The sequence below is a fragment of the Lissotriton helveticus genome, chromosome 7, assembly GCF_964261635.1.
Source record: "Lissotriton helveticus chromosome 7, aLisHel1.1, whole genome shotgun sequence".
NCBI lineage: Eukaryota > Metazoa > Chordata > Amphibia > Caudata > Salamandridae > Lissotriton > Lissotriton helveticus.
The window spans coordinates 660,175,783-660,195,230 of NC_136068.1; positions in this window are offsets into that span (position 1 = coordinate 660,175,783).

Genomic DNA, 19,448 nt, shown 5'->3' on the forward strand with positions numbered 1-19,448 from the left:
TGAGAACGGTTCGGTGCCAACTTATGGACCCTAAGGGCGAGTACCCAGAGACAGTACTGCAAAGGCTGGGTGAGATCATTTCATTATGTTTGTGTTCCACAACGGAAACGTTGAACTAATTGTTAGGATGCAACCTTGGATGTGGAGTATACTCTATTGCACGCAATGGGTGAACCTTAATAATGATGAGCTGACTGTAGGGGTGACGAGGTGATGCATGTGGGGAGACCTCTGGAAAAAAGGCTGTTGCTCAGGTTAATGATTATTGGAGGGGCAATGGTGCAGGGGCGGTGCTGAACTGTACAATGCTGAAGCATGGTTGTTTGTTCTATTTGGTAACCTCGGCCCATCGTGCTGTTAGCTCATATGGTCCTCATGGGGGCCATATTGGGGATTGTTAAAGGGAATTGCAGTGGGGGGAGGTGGTGGGGGGTGATGGGAGAGGGGCATGGGGAAAGGAGGAGGGGGGTCGTTTCTATCATGCTAGGCCATGTTGGGGTTGGTCTGCTGTGGGTGGAGGGAGGGGGATTCATGGGACAAGGGGGAAGTTACAGTTTGGATGTTTTTTTCACGAAATACATTGCCTCAGGGGACAGAGAGTGCTTGCTACGGTCTACTAAATGCTCATGGTACAGCCAACCTTGCACTCCTGACTTCACGATTAGAATCCATGTCACACTCTCATGGCTGATGTAGCTAGAATGCAGACGAATGAATGGCCCTTCTCGCTAAATGCCCTCACATGGAATGTTAGGGGGCTAAATGACTATAGGAAGCTTAGAAAAGTGTTAGGCTACCTCAGACGCCACAATATTGATGTAGCACTCTTGCAGGAGTTGCACTTACCATTCACGAGTAGAATGGTGCACACCAGGGGCCTCACCGGGCGTATAGCAGCAGCTGGATTCACCACACATGCGAGGGGGGTTATCACATGGGTGAACCCGAAAACAAACATCCAGATACAGACGTTGGGAGCGGACACTGAGGGCAGGTATGTTATAGCGGCCTGTAGGGGACTGGGAATGGATCTACTAGTGGTCAATACTTATGGCCCCAACTATGACTCCCCCGAATTCTTTGACACATTGGCCAGTGGGATAGCTAGACACGGCAACCCACAAGTACTGTGGGGAGGGGACTTTAACTTAGCGCTTAACCCGGACATAGATAGATCATCGGGCCCCCCCGTAGACCCTCGACAGCCGCACAATCGCTCACAGCAAAGTTAATAATGTTAGATATGGAGGACGTGTGGAGGAGTAGAAATGCAGGGAGGGGCGGCTTCACACACTACTCCGCATTCCACGAACTACACACGAGAATAGACTATTGGTTTGCCACTGCGGGGATCAATCGTTCTGTCAGACAGTGCGAGGTGCTTCCGCGCACACTCTCGGATCACTCCCCGGTGCTGATAACCCTGGAAACCCCTGCGAAAAGGTTTGCTCCATTCACGTGGCGCTTCCCGCCTTACTCCCTCCTGGACCCAGTTTTCTGCAGGGAGCTAGCAGAAGCAATTGATGTGTTCTTTGAGAAGAATGTGGGTTCAGTGGAGGACTTCCAAACAATCTGGGAGGCGTTTAAGGTCTATATACGGGGCGTGGTGATATCTAAGCACTCTGGTGTTCTGAAGGCGACTAGGACCAAACTGGCTGAGCTGGAACAACAGCTGCAGGCGCTTGAGGGACAAAGACGCTCTAGACCAGACGAGACAATTGAGGGGGAGATTAAGCGCCTTCTGGTGGAATATCACGAGGCGGCGGACAGGGAGGTCCAACACCTGGGCAAGTACGCCACGGCCCGAACGTATGGCGAGGGGGAACGACCAGGATCAGTATTGGCTAATATTATCAAGGGCCGCAGGGGGAAGGTGCAAATTCCAGATCTGAGAAACGCAGACGGAGATAGGGTGACTGACGAGGCGGAAATAGCCGCGGTCTTCAGAGACTACTATTCGGAGCTGTACTCTTCCAAAAGCGGCGACATGTCAGCTGAGATCCTAGATTATCTGGAACATATAAAGCTCCTGTTTCTCCCGAACTCCGACCGGGAATTCCTCATGTGCCCTATACAATTGGACGAAATTAGAGACGCACTGGCCACTATGCGATCAGGGAGCGCGCCAGGTATAGATAGGCTATCGGTCGACTTTTATAAAACCTTTCAAGACCAACTTATACCACACATGCATGCGCTGCTGGACGACGTCTGTGCCCAGGGCAGCATGCCTAGCTCTATGAGGAAAGCGATGATTGTCACTATTCTAAAACCAGGTAAGCCGCATGACGCCTGTGGCTCATACCGCCCTCTATCGTTGCTCAACGTGGACACCAAAATATACGCTAAAGTCCTGGCTACTAGACTGGCGTTGTTGGCTCCTAACTTAGTGGCCCCGGAACAAGCAGGATTCATACCATCCAGAAATCTGACTTACAACATCAGGACAGTGTTGGGGACCATCCAACACGTCAAGCAGGACACACCGGCGGTGGCGCTTTTCCTGGATATGGAGAAGGCGTTCGACTCCGTAGAATGGCCGTTCCTTCTTTTGGTGCTACGGCGTATGGGACTTGGCGAACCCTTCATTCAAATGGTGGGCGCGCTTTATGAAGGTCCTTCAGCAAGAGTGCGGGTGGGAAACGTGATCTCTCGACCCTTATACATAGGCAGGGGTACCCGTCAGGGATGCCCATTATCCCCTTTGTTATACGCTCTAGCAGCTGAGCCGTTGGCGTGTGCGCTGAGAGAGTATCATAGCCACCAGGGCATTCGCTTCCCCACGTATAAAATAGTTGTGTCCATGTACGCGGATGATACGTTATTATACGCACACGGCCCTGCTACCACACTTTGGCGCGTTATCAGGTCTCAAGGTAAACTGGGCAAAATCGGTAGTGCTGCCCCTAACTCCGGTGACCAAACAAGTGGAGACCGAGTTCCCGGTTCAGTGGACTGAGGACCCGATCAGATACCTGGGGATCCAGATCCACACAGATCCGGACCTGCTCATAAGCAAGAACTACGGGAGGGCGATCAGTAGGCTTGAGGACGATGTCAAGATTTGGAGTAAACTGCCTCTTACCTTAATGGGACGTATAGCCATTATGAAGATGGTGGTGCTGCCGAGGTTCATGTTCCTTTTTAACGCTCTGCCTATAGTGCTCTCCAAGGCCTTCTTTCAACGGCTGAGGAGCCTTATGATACACTTGGCGTGGGCGGGGAAACAGCCGAGGATTAAATGGACAACGCTCACCCTGCCGTACAAAATGGGGGGCCTGGCAGCACCGGACCTTGAATTGTACTTCAGGGCGGCCCAGGCATCCCACCTACATACCTGGGTTCATGGCGACTGTCGGATCCCGCATGTCCGGTTGGAGCGCTTATTTGCGCACCCGCTGAAACTCCCAGCCACGGTCTGCAAGCCGCAGGACCGTCGAATGGGAATACTTGATTCTATCTCCTCCGCCAATCACGCTTGGCACTCTCTCTTACTCCGCCAGGGAGGAGCCACGCTATACTCGCCGGAGATGCCGATGCAATGGATGTTATGCCTCCCGCCCATGGCTGAAAGAGCAGCCATAAAGGAACTGGCGAAACCGGGGCTAAGTAGAGCGGGCGACCTATTCCAAGACGGGGTAGTCAAAACCTGGGAACAGGTGCGGGGAGATGGAGGCGAACCTCAGTTGCTCCAACGATTCCACTTTCATAGAACCCGGAGTGCCCTTATGGAGATACTGGGCCCAGACATGGCGGAGCCTCCAGATGTCCCTGAATTGACATATGTAATTAAACACAAGGAGCCTAAAAAGCTTCTAACAAACATTTACGGTATAGCTAGGTCACATGGTGTGCACCAACTTATGAGAGCCGGGCTGGACTGGCAGAGGGATCTAGAAGTCACGCTGGACGATGCGACATGGCGCTATTGCTGTGAGAGCACGCGGCGCATCTCTCTGAATGGGAAGCATCGGCTCATACACTACAAGTTCCTTCAAAGGGTGTACTACACCCCGGAGAGGCTCCACAGATATGGGCTACGAACAGAGGCTAACTGCGAACGGTGCCATACGGTGGACGCCGACTTCCTACATTTGGCGTGGGGTTGCCCGGGCATACAGGCGTTCTGGCATGAGGTGTTTGCGGAAATTAGCAAAATACTGGAAGTTAACTTGGACACAGATCTGGGCATGGCACTCATAGGCAACTCCAGGAGGCTCCCGGGTGCAATACGCAGGCTCACAGACATGGGGATGTTAATGGCCAGGAGAGTAGTGGCTCAGTGCTGGATGAGAGGTCCTTCACCAACTAAGGCCAGATGGGCGCGGGATATGTTGTACTGTAACACACAGGCGGAGACGTATAGCGAATTATTACCCCCGAAAAGTCGCCCAAAAAACTTCTGGGCCCTATATCAGACTTACCTGCAAGGACAGCAGAGTGTGAACGTCAGCTCCGCAGATACTGATTCCCAGGGATACGGGACGAAGGCCGCAATTGACGCTACGCTATGAGCTTCAGACGAAATGACGGGATGGGAATGGATGGGGGAGTGCTAACATTGGAGAGGATAGAGGAGGGGGAGCAAACGGAGTGAAGGGCGACTTGGCGAGGTGACACTATTGGTACCACACTACAAGCACTACCAAGTTTAGACATAGCGTAAGGTTAGATGGATAGATAGTCTGATCGTGACAGGGGTACGTTTCTCTAGGGAAAACACGTGAAGAGACATGAGGGGTTGCGGGACAGGTTAGGCTACCACACCTTCGGACAATTAGAAGTAGCGAGGGAGGTCCTTCTAAGGCAGGGGTGGGGGGGTGTTGAGGGCGCTACTGGGTTTATATTAGCTTCTTTTGACACGAGCCTTCAGGAATCATTGGCAGCCGGGTAGGATACACAGTGAAAGGCAGAGGGTGACACAGAGGGAGGAAAGATAAAATGCACACGTAAACTGCAACCGGGAGTGAGATGCCTGCCAGTCAAGTTCTTACCACTTGCCTGCAGGTACGGATTTTTAATATTGTAAAAATTGTTTTCAACATGTTTTTCCTTTCTAATCCAAACTTTGGGTGCACACAGAGAATATGCGCTAAAGACTTCTTATATTTACACAGACGACATTCTTGATTTTGAAACTGATATTTCCAATTGGGAGCAAGATCTTTAATTTCCCACATGCCGAAGCGGAATTTCATGAACTGTTGTTCTATGTTCTGTGAGATATGAGCTGAAACGTATTTCTGCAGCTGCCTCTTTTTGTAGGAATTGATCACTGTCCAGGTGTGGCGTCTTTGTGTGAGAAATTTCTTGTCAGTTTGATGAGACAACATTTTTGCTGTGGCTTTAGTTGCCTGATAAAAAGCTGATTTTCCTATACTCGCAGTCCAAACTTTGTGCACGCCAGGTTCCTCCATTGCCTGCATTAAGTAAGCTCCCCAGGATCCTTTTTTTTGTTCTTTTATTTCCTGCCAGCAGAAGTTATCAATAGTTTCTCTTTTAGATGCGTGCAGTCTCCAACATAACTTAACAAAGGTTGGTTTGCTTTGAAGCATTTGACTTCTCAATCCGAACTCAAGACGGACTTGAGCCGGAGAAGCTGATTTTGATTCGTTAAAAACTGATTTACATACTCTCATTTGAATTTTATTTTGGATAGTTGCTTCACGACCCTTCATCATTTCTGTGCCGCACGTAACTGTTGGCATTTACTGGGCACACATTACAGATAGCAGGTGGGCAAATGACTGATAGCTCAATTTCCGTTTTAATAGCTTAAAAACATACATTAACATTTGGGCTTTTGCCATCATTGCTGCAGAGTGATGGTTGTACTTCATTTGATGTTCGATGTTGTATAAATGCCAGTAAGGTCAGAGAGGGCAGAGTTCAGTTGTCTACTTGGACCACATAGTAGGTGGAAGTTATTTTCATCCTCTCCAGGCTAAAAAACAGATCATTCTGCATTGGGGGGGGGGGGGGGGGGGGGATGCCAAGTCAGGGATTTCCTTGGATTGACTAGCTATTACAGGAGGTTTGTAAAGCGGTAAGGTGCCATTTTGCCCATCTCACTGAACTCATCTCCAAGAAGCAGCCTAAGAATGCCATCTGGACCACTGGATGTCAAAAGGCTTTTGACACCATGAAACAGGCCATGTGCTCTGCATCTGTCCTAAAAGCACCAGTCTATCGAAAAGAGTGCATTGTTCGAACAGATGCTTCTTAACACAAACATGGGATGGGGGCAGTGTTGTAACAAGCAAATGATGAGGGCCAGGATTAATAGTTACCTATATCAGTGGTCAACTCCTCCCTAGAGAGCAGCGTTGGAATGCCATTGACAGTGGAGCCTATGCTGTGGTTCAGTCCCATAAAAAGATGAGACCGGAGGGGTCGCCATATTAGCGAGATCTTTTTTGGGGGTGGCTACGCGCAGACTGGCCGATCCTCTAGGCAGATGGGTGATCACGGAGCTTAAGAGCGGAATCTCAATATGCTCCATCTATGCCCCTAATCAAGACGATCCCTCAATTTTTAAAGATCTAGAGATAGAACTTGCATCCTGGCCTCAGGTATTGATTTTCTGTGGGGACTTTAATATTTCTTTGACCAGAGCTAGAGTAGTACAGAATCAAGTGCGATTTAAATATGTTGGTCGCAAGCCGAAAGTTTATAGTGCTGTCTCCCCATTAAAAGAAAGTTTAGGTCTGGTTGACCTATGGGACTTAAAGCAGGGTCAAGACCCAGGGTACACATATTTTTCGCACCCACATAATAAATATGTTCGCATCGACTATATTTTTATGTCAAGTAATCAGGCTAGTCCTGCACAAATCAGTAAATTACCAAAAACTATTTCGGACCATAATCTCTTATCGCTCACTCTGTACATAAACAACATGTCCAGACCCCGCTCAAGTTGGTCCTTTGACAAAAAACTGCTTGTAAATAATGAATATGTAGAATATATGAAAAATTGGGCTCAGGGGTTTCTTGACTATAATCGATACAGCACATCTAGAAATATGGTCTGGGACTGCTTTAAGGCCGCAATCCGTGGGGAGACAATCAGCTATGTGGCCAGACAGAGGAAAGAGGAGGCAAGGCTTAATGAACTACAGCTACAAAAACTAGCTGAACTAGAGGAGAAACACACTAGGCTAATTGCACAAGAAAGGGACGGTGGTTCAGTTTTAAGAGATATGGCGATACTAAAAGCAGAGATAAATAGTAAACTTACCCAAAGGACGGCTGAGCTATACCAGTCCCACCGAAATAAGATCTATGAAATGGGAGATAGGGTGGGTAAGCAGTTGGCACTTCGAACTCGCCAAAGTCAATCTCTTAACTCAATTAAGCATATCGAGTCAGAAGGCCAAGAATATACATCACCCGAAACTATTCTAGAAGTTTTTCAAAATTACTACAGGAAATTGTATAATAATGAGGATTCTGTAAATCCCAACGTAATTAAAGAAATATTATCCAAATGGGCAACCGAGCACAAAGATGGATCAGGAATTGATAATGCTACTAGGCTGGATCTAGAAAGAGACATAACTCAAACAGAAGTGGAAATCGCCCTTGCAGAGCTAGCTTCGGGAAAAGCCGCAGGGCCCGATAAAATACCACTTGAGTTTTATAAAATTATGGGTAATATCGTAACGCCTCTACTTTTGGATTTATTTATTGGGATTCAAGTTAGTGAAATTCCTCCTAGGTCCTGGCTTGAAACCAATATTGTAATTTTCGCAAAGAAAGACAAACCCCCTCAGTTGCCCTCCACGTATCGACCTATCTCCCTTATAAATTCGGACTCGAAACTTTATTCTAAGATCTTGGCTAATCGGCTCAGGGGGATCATCGAACATCTGGTCTCCCCTTGGCAACATGGGTTTATTCCTGGCAAGGGTACTACGGATCATACCCAACGTGCTATTGCACTGTTCGATGCCGCGAATGCTACGGGGGCCAGATGTCGATGGTCCTCCTGGATGCCGAGAAGGCCTTTGATAGGGTTTCATGGGCATTCTTGTGGGCAATACTAGAACAAATTAACGTTGGACCCTGTTTCATGAAATCTATTAAGCCAATGTATTTCTCACCGAAGGCTAGGGTTTTGGTAATGGGACAGGAATCTGGGTTTTTTGATATACTCCGAGGGACTAGGCAGGGATGCCCATGTTCTCCGATCCTTTTTGCCCTCTACATAAATCCCCTCATTTTAAAATTGCTAAAGGCTGAGGCAATTAAACCAGTTACATTGGGCCCCTACCATACAAAAATATTAGCATACGCCGATGATGTGGCAGTAATAACATCACAACCCACTGAGGCTATAATGGAAATAGAACGGATTACTCAAGCCTTCGGTCAGATATCGGGATACTCCCTAAACAGGGATAAAACAATAGTCATCTGTACCAATAATGTCTACTTTATTGATCCTAGAAGGGTAGAATCCGCTGTATATCTGGGAGTTCGAATATCTGCCAAAATAGACGAGATTGTTAAAATTAGTTATGAACCGTTGCTTCAAAAAGTAAAGAAAGATCTTAAAAGGATTGACGGATTACATCTCTCAATCATCGGGAGAGTTAATTTCCTCAAAATGAATATTTTACCCCGGGTCCTATACCTGTTCCGTGCGATTCCTTTACTAGTGGATGACAACATTTTAAAGGGCTTGGAATCCCATATGAGTAAATTGGTGTGGGGATACGGGAAGATAAGGAGATCTACCCGGAAGCTCTCTTTACCCATTACCAGAGGCGGACTAGCAATTCCTGATTTGGGATTTTACTTATGGGCTGCTCTTCTTCAACAGATGAGGTCACTATTTCATGTTAAACCGCTGGAAAATGAAGTAGGGGCTAACTACATACCTTCAATATTCGAATTGTCCATAGGAGACAGGGCTAATGGTTTGTTATTAAAACAGGTAGAACCTTCATACTTCAAGAAAGTAAAGTTTAAGGTTATATCAAGCGCCTGGGTAACGTGGAGGAAAATTACGAGGTATATGAAAACTCCTAAATACATTAGATATATTTCACTATGGCATTCATCAATATTACCACCACAAATATATGACGCTATTTCTAGACGCTGGGAGACATTAGGAGTATTAACAATAGGAGATTGTTTACTTCCCACTTATGGCGATAGATTTTTACAACTTCAATCCAAATTTGCCATCCCAAATAATAGTGTATTTAAATTTATACAAATTAATACAATTTTAAATCTAAAAGTTGCTGATATTTCTCTGGATAATATCCCCTTAATTGATTGTATGTCTAGACCCACAACTAGGATTGGTACTATTTACGAAATTTTTATTGAAAACCAACAAGATGATTTAGAATTTACTGAAGTGGGTTGGTCGAGGAAATGAAATAACCCTATTGTGGATATTGACATGTCTTTGATCCTATCGACACAGCTGTTTATGTCTTCTAACTTGAAAGCCCAACTCTATAAAACTATCTATGATTTATATTTTACTCCTGCCAAACTTTACTCTTGGGGGAAAAGGCCTACTTCGGAGTGTCCAAGATGTGGTAAAACAACGGCAAATGTATTACATATGCTGTATGAATGTGATAAACTACTAGAACTGAGAACAATGATTGCTGGGTTTTGGCAGGAAGTGTTCGGGCATCCGGTAGCCGAATCTCCCACCCTGTATATTTTGGGATACGATAACACTCTGAGGCATACTAAGGCGGAAGAAGTATCCCTCTTCCTGGGCACAGCAGTGTATAGAATAACATTAACAGCCCGTTGGAAGGATGCCGATCCCCCTAACTTTCAGATTTGGCTCTCTCGGCTATTAGGTATATATAATCAAGAGAAGGCGATTTTTACCTGTAAAGGAACAAAGTCGAGAGCACGTGGTATTGAGATCTGGAAACTAATTGAAAATTGGAAAAATGACAATAGAGATTGTGGATAAATGAGTGCATTCAGTATAAAATTGTTATAGTTTTTTTCTTCTTTTTCTTTTCATTACACATGTCGATGTTTCTCATTCTGCTATGTCCTTAGTATTCCTGCTTTATTTAAGCTAATTTATCTGCTCAATTTGACTGCTTGTTATACTTACTGAATATATTTTTTGTTTTTCTCATTGTATTTTTTTTTCTATTTGTCTGTATCTGCAATTGTGAATCACCAAATAAAAAATAACAAAAAAAAAAGAAACTTCCTCTGCAACTTTCATTACAATTATAATAGGAACTACACTACAGTAGTTATGCTATATGTTCCTTTTTTTCTTGTGTTCCTTTTATCTCTTTCTCCTTGTTACTACAATATATTAAATAATTAATACTGTCTTATATTCTTTTGGTTCAATGTAAAGGAAGAAGATGTGACATCCTAGCTATGATGCTTTAAGTGTCATGATAACTGGGAACATACTGCATAGTGGGATTCTAGAATATTAGTGGGACATCAGTTGGATCAAAGCTGCTGCTGTATGGAGATGTACCTACTTGCTTCCGAATAAAGAAATTACTACTCCCAAAAAAAAAAACAAAAAAAAAAGGTGAGACTGTACTTATTTGGAACTCACTCCATGCATCAAACTGACCACAGGCCTCTTGGGTGCTAATACAGATGAAAGATCCCCAAGATGTTGAAGTTGTGTATGTCCCTACATCCTGTGAACGTTTCAGTGGGCCACAGACCTGGGACAGACCATTAAATTCCAGATGACCTTTCCAGGTTCCTCCACTTAGATGATGAAAACTACCAGGCCATAGGTTAGTTGCTCATCATCTTTCATCAGGGCGTCATGTAGGAAAATGGTCACCACCACACTTTTGTGCCCAATGCTGATGGTTATAACTATGAAATTCCACTGAAGGCTGCTATCCAGGGCCCAGTGACAGTGCTTTCTCCCCCTAAATATGATGTATGTGTAACCCCAATTGGCAAGGATTTTAACACCCTTGTTTGTACCTGGTAAGTGGTACATGGGCCCAGGAGTTAAAGGGTCACCTGGGCCTGCAGCACTGATTGTGCCACCCTATGTGACCCAAATAAAGAAATGATAGCAGACTTGCCAATGGAGACTATAGGAGCTGCTTCAACTCAACTTGGCCATCACAATGGGTGACACGGTTATAGCAATGTGTATAATATATGTCAGTCATCCCCAAGGAAGGTTTCCTGAGCCCAGGAGACAGGAGGCATTTTATTAAAGGTGAGGACATTTTAATACAAACATATATGTCCCTATAGTAGCATATTGGTAATAATGGCATCCCAAGGTTCCTAGCTCCACTATGATCCCACTAAAAAGTGTCATGTTTAGTATCAAACAATATTCCTGAACAAATCTGACCTTTTTTAAATATAGGAATTAAAGTTAAATGCACCCAGGTGGGTACTTTAGAGGTTGCCCACCTGGTTACCCCAGCCTTTCTAGTGCTCTGACTGACAGTCTGTAGCTGCTGCCACAAATACAGGAATCTGACCCTCTTCCAGTGTGTTGAACACTCCAAGAAGTAAGAAACAAAGCCCTGCCTTGGTGGAAAGGATAGCTAGTGAAATGGTACATCAAGGTGGTGAGCATCAAAGCTCCCACCACCCTTAATAGGCAACCAGGATGTCTCCCAAAGGAGGAAACATCCAACCCCCTGAAACCAGGCACATTTGCACCCAGACAGGGGGAAACATTAATAAACATTAGGTAAAAATATAGAAAACGAATGCAGTTCCTAAGATAAGTCAAATGGGAAATCCAAACGACATCACACCCATTTCAAGACAGGCTGGGGGAATATGAATATTCAGAAGCAAGAGCCCTCACCCACCCAGTTGGGTGGCATGCTTTGTCATCTGGCAGTTCCTCTGTGAGCTGGAGCTGCAATGCCCAGTGGGCACCGTGAGGGTTCTTCTTGTTGGAGATCTTTTAAGATGTTGTTAGCCCTGATAAGACTAAACTGAGTGTGCTAAAAATGTAGAGTGGAGATAAGAATATTGAAATTATAAAAATTACTACGAGCCACCTAAGGACTATTTATTGTTGTGATGGATCTTGTCACATCTAAAAAACGACATGAAACTGTGAAGGAAATAATATTCTTTTGTATCTCATGTGATCTGTCTAGAAGAAGGTCAACATGATTCTTTCCAACAAAGAAGTCTTGGATGTTCTATGGTAATTTGTCACCAAATCTACATGGGATTGGTACAGTAATCAAGTATTATTTAGTGTCTGATCCGAAAACGACGCAACAAGTGTGGTGAAAACTGTCCCTTTTTTAAACTAGTTACTTGGGGACACCTTGAACCCTTTCAGGAAAGAAAACATGCGTCTTAGGTGTTGTAGGTGAAACTGTACATTGTGCAGTTTAGAGCATCTAGCGTGGGTCACTGATGTTGACCTACTCCACTCTGCAATCCTGCAAAACCCAAGGGGCAGGTATTCTTTTCCAAGAGGTTCTGAGTTGTCCCGATGTAACTAGTTTACAAAAGGTATTGTTTTTTTAAAGTAGAGCTGCCGATGATGAAGCATGCCACCCAACAAGGAGGGTGAGAGCTCTTGCTTTTGAACATTCACATTTTTTTTGGCCTATTTTGATATGGGTGCGATACTTACAGGATCTACCATCTCATGCATCTTAGGAACTGCATACTCTTTGCATATTGATTCATATTGAGGCACATGTATGTTATACCTTAGTAAGTTCCTAGTCCCTCTTTTTTTGTAGACAAAATTAGTTTGTCAGGAGTTGTATACCCCAGAAGGCTAGACACTCTCCTAGGATGGACTATCTGGTCTGTAAAGCTGAGAATGGATTCTGTCATTTTTGAAAGTGACAGAATATCAGGTTCTTGGAGGCAAAATGGCACCCACCCCCGGATGCCGTCACCTGATGGCAGATTCGCTTCTGGGGCTAGTTCCCATTTGGCTACTTGCAACCATACCCTTAACTGCATAAACTAGGATTTAAGGAGTAACCCTGGCACCAGACTTCAGATCTGCTTGAATTGCAACAAAGGATAGAGTAGAGACCCAAGTCTTTGACTTCAGGGCCTTCACCATGCAAAGGTGTGACAATCTGCACCTGAGGCAACCACCCTGCAAGTGCACAACTGCGATTCATCCTAGACCAGAGACCAGTTCCAAAAGAAGAGGAACCACACTGCAAGACAAAGACAACTCCAGAACTCTCTTGGACTAGAGGTACAAGTATCTTGCAGCCGACAGATAAATCATACTCCTGGAATCAAAGAATCACTCACTATTGGACCCACCGAGGGATCGCCCAAAATTAAATGGTCTAGTGCATTGTGGGAAATGCAGTCCTGACTTCCATCAAATTTCAGGCAGGGCAGATTTTTATTCCAGGACGTCGAAGTAACTGAACGTTGTGTTTGCTACTGCCAAGGACTGTTGGTGGCCAGTCAGGCTACCACTACTTTTGTTTGACACTTCACCTCGAAGGAATCACTCAGCATCTTCAACCCACTGCTTCCATGGTCCCCCTGTTGAGATTTTGCATCCCTTTCCTCACCCGATCCATCTAAGAAGGAAAAACAGCAACCGAAGGCCTTGCATTCAGCACCAGGGACTGCCAGGACAATTCTGCACCCGGCCCCTGTGAGCCAGGTAAAATTCAACTGGCTGTCAGGCCTGGTCCTGGGACCTGAATCACCTTACCCCCCAGTGGTTTCCACTGGACCCTACCTGCAAGTGAAGGAGTGTCTCTAGTGCATTTTCCCATTGAACACAACGTTATCATTTCACAGGAGTTAAATGTACCGAAATTATTTATACTTAAAAAATTCATAACTCCGGTTATACTTATCGGATTGTCTTTATTTTGGTGTCTACATTTATATAAAAATCTGCTCTATTTTTATAATCTGGTGGTGGAGTAATTTAGAGTTGTGTCAATTACTTATTGTCCATGTTGGAACTCTGACATGCTTAACACATATTCGTCTAGTAAAGCTTGACTGCTCTGTGCCACACTACCGGGACTGAGCTATGGATTTAATAATGTTAATCAAAAGTACCTATTTGGGGGAAAAATGAAGGAATTACATACTGAAGCCTAACCAGCCTCACTGCATATTACCCCACTTTCCTTCAGTGCTCTACCACTGGATAAGCAAGTAGCCTGCAGTTATTCATGGGTAGAACACTTGCAGCAACAGTGTTCTTTAAGCACAGCCCCTGGCAACATCAATCCTACAAAATGATGTCAAGCTACCAAGCTGACGTTCTTGTAGTTGCCTCAACAGCACATTCAGATCAGGTTATATTCACACATTCATTTTCTGAATAAAAAAGTACCCTTTAAAAAAAATCCTGACACTATCATGCTCTTATGTACTACAGTTTGTAAACAAACAGAAGGCAATCGGAATACTCAGTTAAATTGTGGCGTGGCTGGTGGCTTTATGGCTACATTATGTAAACATTTATATTACAAATAATGCCCTTAAATAACTCCAAAATAATGTCCTTAGAGCTCTTTTCACCCAGCTGCACTAGCCTGCCCCCTATCCTTTGTATTTGGGGTTACCACAATGTTTGTGGGAAAATATTCAACCTACACCCTCCTACCATTATTAACTATAAGAGGACACTGATCACTTAACCTCGAAGACTGACTTCTCAGTGCAAACTTGTGTCATATTTGCCTTATAGAATATGTTGCAAACTGAATCAACTCTAGTGTTTTCCATGAATTAGCAATGTGAAGTGGGTACTTGTGTAGGTGGTAAATTGAGAGCATTGGAAAGTGGTATCCTACAGAGCCAGACATAGGGGGTGCCGCTCGCTAGCCGCTTTGACCTGCCACAATTGTAAAGGACCCTTGATTTGCCAATACTAGCCTGGGAGCCCGTGTGCTCGGCTACTTGAATCACCGGGAGACGCTGTGGGGAGAGCCTGTGTTGCCGACGCCGGGAGCGGGACTGCGAGGACCAGAGGTGCTTGCGCCAGGAGACCGCGCGCACCTGGTGCCTCTTCCCGCCCCCTCCTCCCTGAGTGCCTTATAACGCTTCGCTGGTGCCGCTCGCTAGCCGCTTTGACCTGCCACAATTGTAAAGGACCCTTGATTTGCCAATACTAGCCTGGGAGCCCGTGTGCTCGGCTACTTGAATCACCGGGAGACGCTGTGGGGAGAGCCTGTGTTGCCGACGCCGGGAGCGGGACTGCGAGGACCAGAGGTGCTTGCGCCAGGAGACCGCGCGCACCTGGTACCTCTTCCCGCCCCCTCCTCCCTGAGTGCCTTATAACGTCTCGCGGCCCCCGCTTCGCGGGAGCCGCTCGCTAGCCGCTTTGACCTGCCACAATTGTAAAGGACCCTTGATTTGCCAATACTAGCCTGGGAGCCCGTGTGCTCGGCTACTTGAATCACCGGGAGACGCTATGGGGAGAGCCTGTGTTGCCGACGCCGGGAGCGGGAATGCGAGGACCAGAGGTGCTTGCGCCAGGAGACCGCGCGCACCTGGTGCCTCTTCCCGCCCCCTTCTTCTATTTAGATCAGCCCCCTGATGCGAACGCGGGACGCACGCGGACGGAAGCGCGGGCGAAGCCCGGGCAAAGGGCGGGCCCTCTGAGGCCCTCAGAGGCCGAAGCAGGCCATGCTGTGCCTATTTCTCTTTTAAGCATAGTAAATAAATTACTAGTTTTTGTTAGGTTTGTTACTGATTTATTGTGATCCGTCCACTATTGTATTACGTTTGCAAACTCCCAAGAGTTTTTTTAGAAAATAATGACGGCCAAAAAGCTTAGGTCTGGTAGAGTTTTGGTCGGTAAGTCGTGTTCCAAAACAAAATCTAATCCCCTTCGAAATAAGGATAATCATGCAAAACAACTGAAAGGTACCTGTCAGTTATTTAATCTCTGGGAACGGGGGAAAACTAAAGCGCTCAATGTTGATTTTGCACACACTCTTTTGGTAAAAGCTCCATCTGCTCCAATGGGTTTGAGTTTTATGGGTTCAGGGCTTGAAAAAAGTATGGAGAAGGAAGTAATTATCGAAGCTGCAGGTTCTGATCCTACCCATACTCCTTTCCCATTACAAATTCCCTCTGAAGTTAGTCCCCATACTGCGAGAGTTCGGGAGAAAATCTCTTTCTCCAAAACTCGTGAGTCCCTTTCTGAAAAACATGAACCAATCCCTCTCTCTTCTAGGGAAGTTTATAACAATGATTATGTTCTCTCTGACTCGGATTTGGAAGTCTGTAAAAGATATATTGAGGTTGATACTGTTAAGACCAGGGAGTTTGTAAAAACACCATTAACATCAATACCACCGGTTCTCCATCTTTATAACAGCACACCCTCGAATATCTCTCAGTCACACATCTTAATGAGTCCCACTCTCAATATATAAGGTATTGATTCTTTGCTGCCGCCTAGGGTGGATAAATCGGATAAACCAGTCTCTGACGTTTTATCCTCCTTAGAACATTTGCTCCCATCCATCTTAGTATTACTAGAGAAATTTGTTGGAGGTTCGGATTGTGTAATGGATACAGTAACCCAAATATTAAAGGTCTTGGTACATGGTAAGCCAGAGAAGGAATCCGGCTCCAACTTAGAGGTGGTTGTAGAAAATTCTTCAGTGCAGAAAACGGCTGAGTCAAAGACTGGGATCCCCAATACGCTCCATTCCCTTTATGTTAGAGAACAATCAGCTCACGGTACGAAGCCTCTCACTTCTAACTGTGTAGTAGATTTAGTTCCAATAGTGGAGGTGTTACAAGAAGGGGTGGTAAAGGAAGATATAGTTCCGCCCCCATTGCTAACGGACTCATTAATAATGGATCCAATGTTAGTGGTCCCATATGTAACGGATTCTAAGGAAGATATGGAACTTTTTCCTATTTTTTATTAAACAGCAGGGTGTGGGTGATAAGGAGGCCCCTGAATCAGATGGTGTTAGAAATAAGGAGAATTTAGGGAAAGTTAAAAAACTTGGGGCAAAAAAGAAGCGATTAATCAGAAAAATTGAAAAAAATAGACGGCGGAAAATTCGTTGGAAGGAAAATTCGGAATTAGTTTGTGATCAAGAACTTCACCAGACCTCCTTGATGGTACAAAAAGATGAAATACAGAATCTGGTTCCCCTGTTATTAAATCCTTGCCCTCTTGAGGGGCCTTCTATTACTAAAGTGGTCTTGTTAAATTCTAAGCAAAAAAAAACGAAATTACCTCTATAAGTTCAGGATCCCCTAAGCTTAATCCCTTGGCCAGTCCCTTCACCGTTAAAAGGGAAGCAGCAGCAGTTTGTCTAAATCCCCCTGAATGCCTTTTGGATGAGATTGTAGACACTCTTATCCTAGATTGTCTACCTTTGTTTGATGCAGACTGCATTTTAAATAGATCACTGCTTCTTAAATACTTTCAAGAGTCTGCAAATTTGAAATTGTTACAAACCTCGGACATAGATTTGGTACGGATCTTGAAGATTGAGGGTGGTAGTTTAACAAGGGAAAGATTTTATTCGAAATTAGTGGTGAACCTTATTTTACAACGGTCGGATTAATTCCAGAGTAGAGGGATTGATGTGATGCCCTTTTGGGGAAATTTCTCTATTGATAAACCCTCTAAACCTTTAGGGCACTTAAGATCCTCTATTCCCCTCCTGAAGGCAGTACTTGGAAATAAAGAACAAGTTAGTGGTTTTGATGAGCTTAAAATTCATCTATCAAAAGATCTTCGCTCTGTATCTTACCCCAATCCATCTATATCCCTCTTACTTGATAAGGCAGAAGATGATTCAGTCCGTTGGGACTGGTTACCCGGCGTTCTTTCAAAGAAATTGACAATAACATACCCACCTAATCCTCATCTTTAGCGAGAATATAACGTTATTATCTTGGAACTGTGCAGGGATAAAGAATTGTCCGGAAAAAATTAATTTCCTTATGTCTTTAAAAGCCAGTGTGATTTGTCTCCAAGAGACTTGGTGCTCTGAGAAACTTCGGTTTGGAAGGGATTATTTTATTCTCGATGGTCAAGCCGTCTCTTCCAGGAGAGGACACGCGAAGGGGGGAATTGCCTGTCTCCTATCCACTGAGATAAAATGGAATTTCTCCCATTATATGGATTCTAGCAATCTCTTTCAAGCTATAACTCTGTTTAGTCACGATAATGTTAATGTATCTAAACCTCTGGTATTGATTAACGCATACATTCCCCCTGAAGTTAGCTTTAATGTAATTTTAAGAAGAGTTTTTGCCTATATTCAGAGTATAAGGGAGAAATCTTCTTCCCCCAATATAATCTTAGTAGGGGATTTGAATTGTAAAATCTCTAATTCAAGTATGACTCTGTTTCGCGATAAAGACAAAGAAGAATCATGTCATATCCCACAAGCTATCCTTCCCGAGAAAATTAAAACAAATAAGCGCGGGAAGTTGCTTCTCAAAGAACTTGCTGAAATGGATGGGATTATAGCAAACGGAAGACTCCCCTCCGACTCCCCTGCTAATTTTACTCACAAATCTCATCAGGGAGAATCAATATTAGATTATGTGATAGTTGAGAACTCTTATTTTTTCTTAGTAAAGGATCTCAAGGTTATGGAAACGGTCTTTAGTGACCATAAAATACTTCTTTCCGTTTTGAATATAAATCCTCAGAGTCCCAATCAATGGTCACTTAATAGTGATCAGGTAAGTTTAGGAGTGAAATCAGGAAGGTGCTATTGGAACCAACAGGCTGAACAAGACCTGGAGAGCGTCTTCGATGCTGCAATTGATGATCTTGCCAATTGGCAGGGTTCTGAAATAACGTCCTTCCAAGATTTTATGACGTCAGTAATTCCACTTGCTAAAAAACCTAACAAGAAAAAATACTTTACAACTCCCTCTTGGCCCTTACGTTCTATTAATATAGAAATAAATAAACTTGTAAGGAAACAATACTTGCATAAATCCGTAGAAGGAGCTTGTAAAGTAAACCTATTAAAAAGAAGAAGGAAAAGGTTGCAGGAAAAACTACGGAAAGAAAGGGAGGATGCAACTTGGATTAAATTAAGAGAGGCTGCTTTTAATGGGGATATGAGACAGTTTTGGTCTCTTATAGGTGAGGGGTGTGGATCAAGAAAACGTCCACTTCCTATTCCCATAGATGAACACATATGGGTGGAATATATTACATCCCTTTATGCAATAAATGGAAAGTTGTTTCCTCATGTAGGTGTTAATGAAAAGGACCAGCCTCTGATTCCCCTATCTGAAAAGGACATTATAATAGCCATAAGGGAAATGCGCTTATCCGGGGCAATGGGGCCAGACGAACTTCCAATTTCGGTTTTAAAACATAACACCGAAAAATGGAGTAAGTTGTTATGTCTAGTGTTTAATGTTTGTTTCTGTAGCGGAAAGATAGTTCCCTCGTGGAAAGGAAGCATTTTAGTGCCCCTTTTTATAAAGGGTGATCGATTAGCTCCTCAAAATTATCG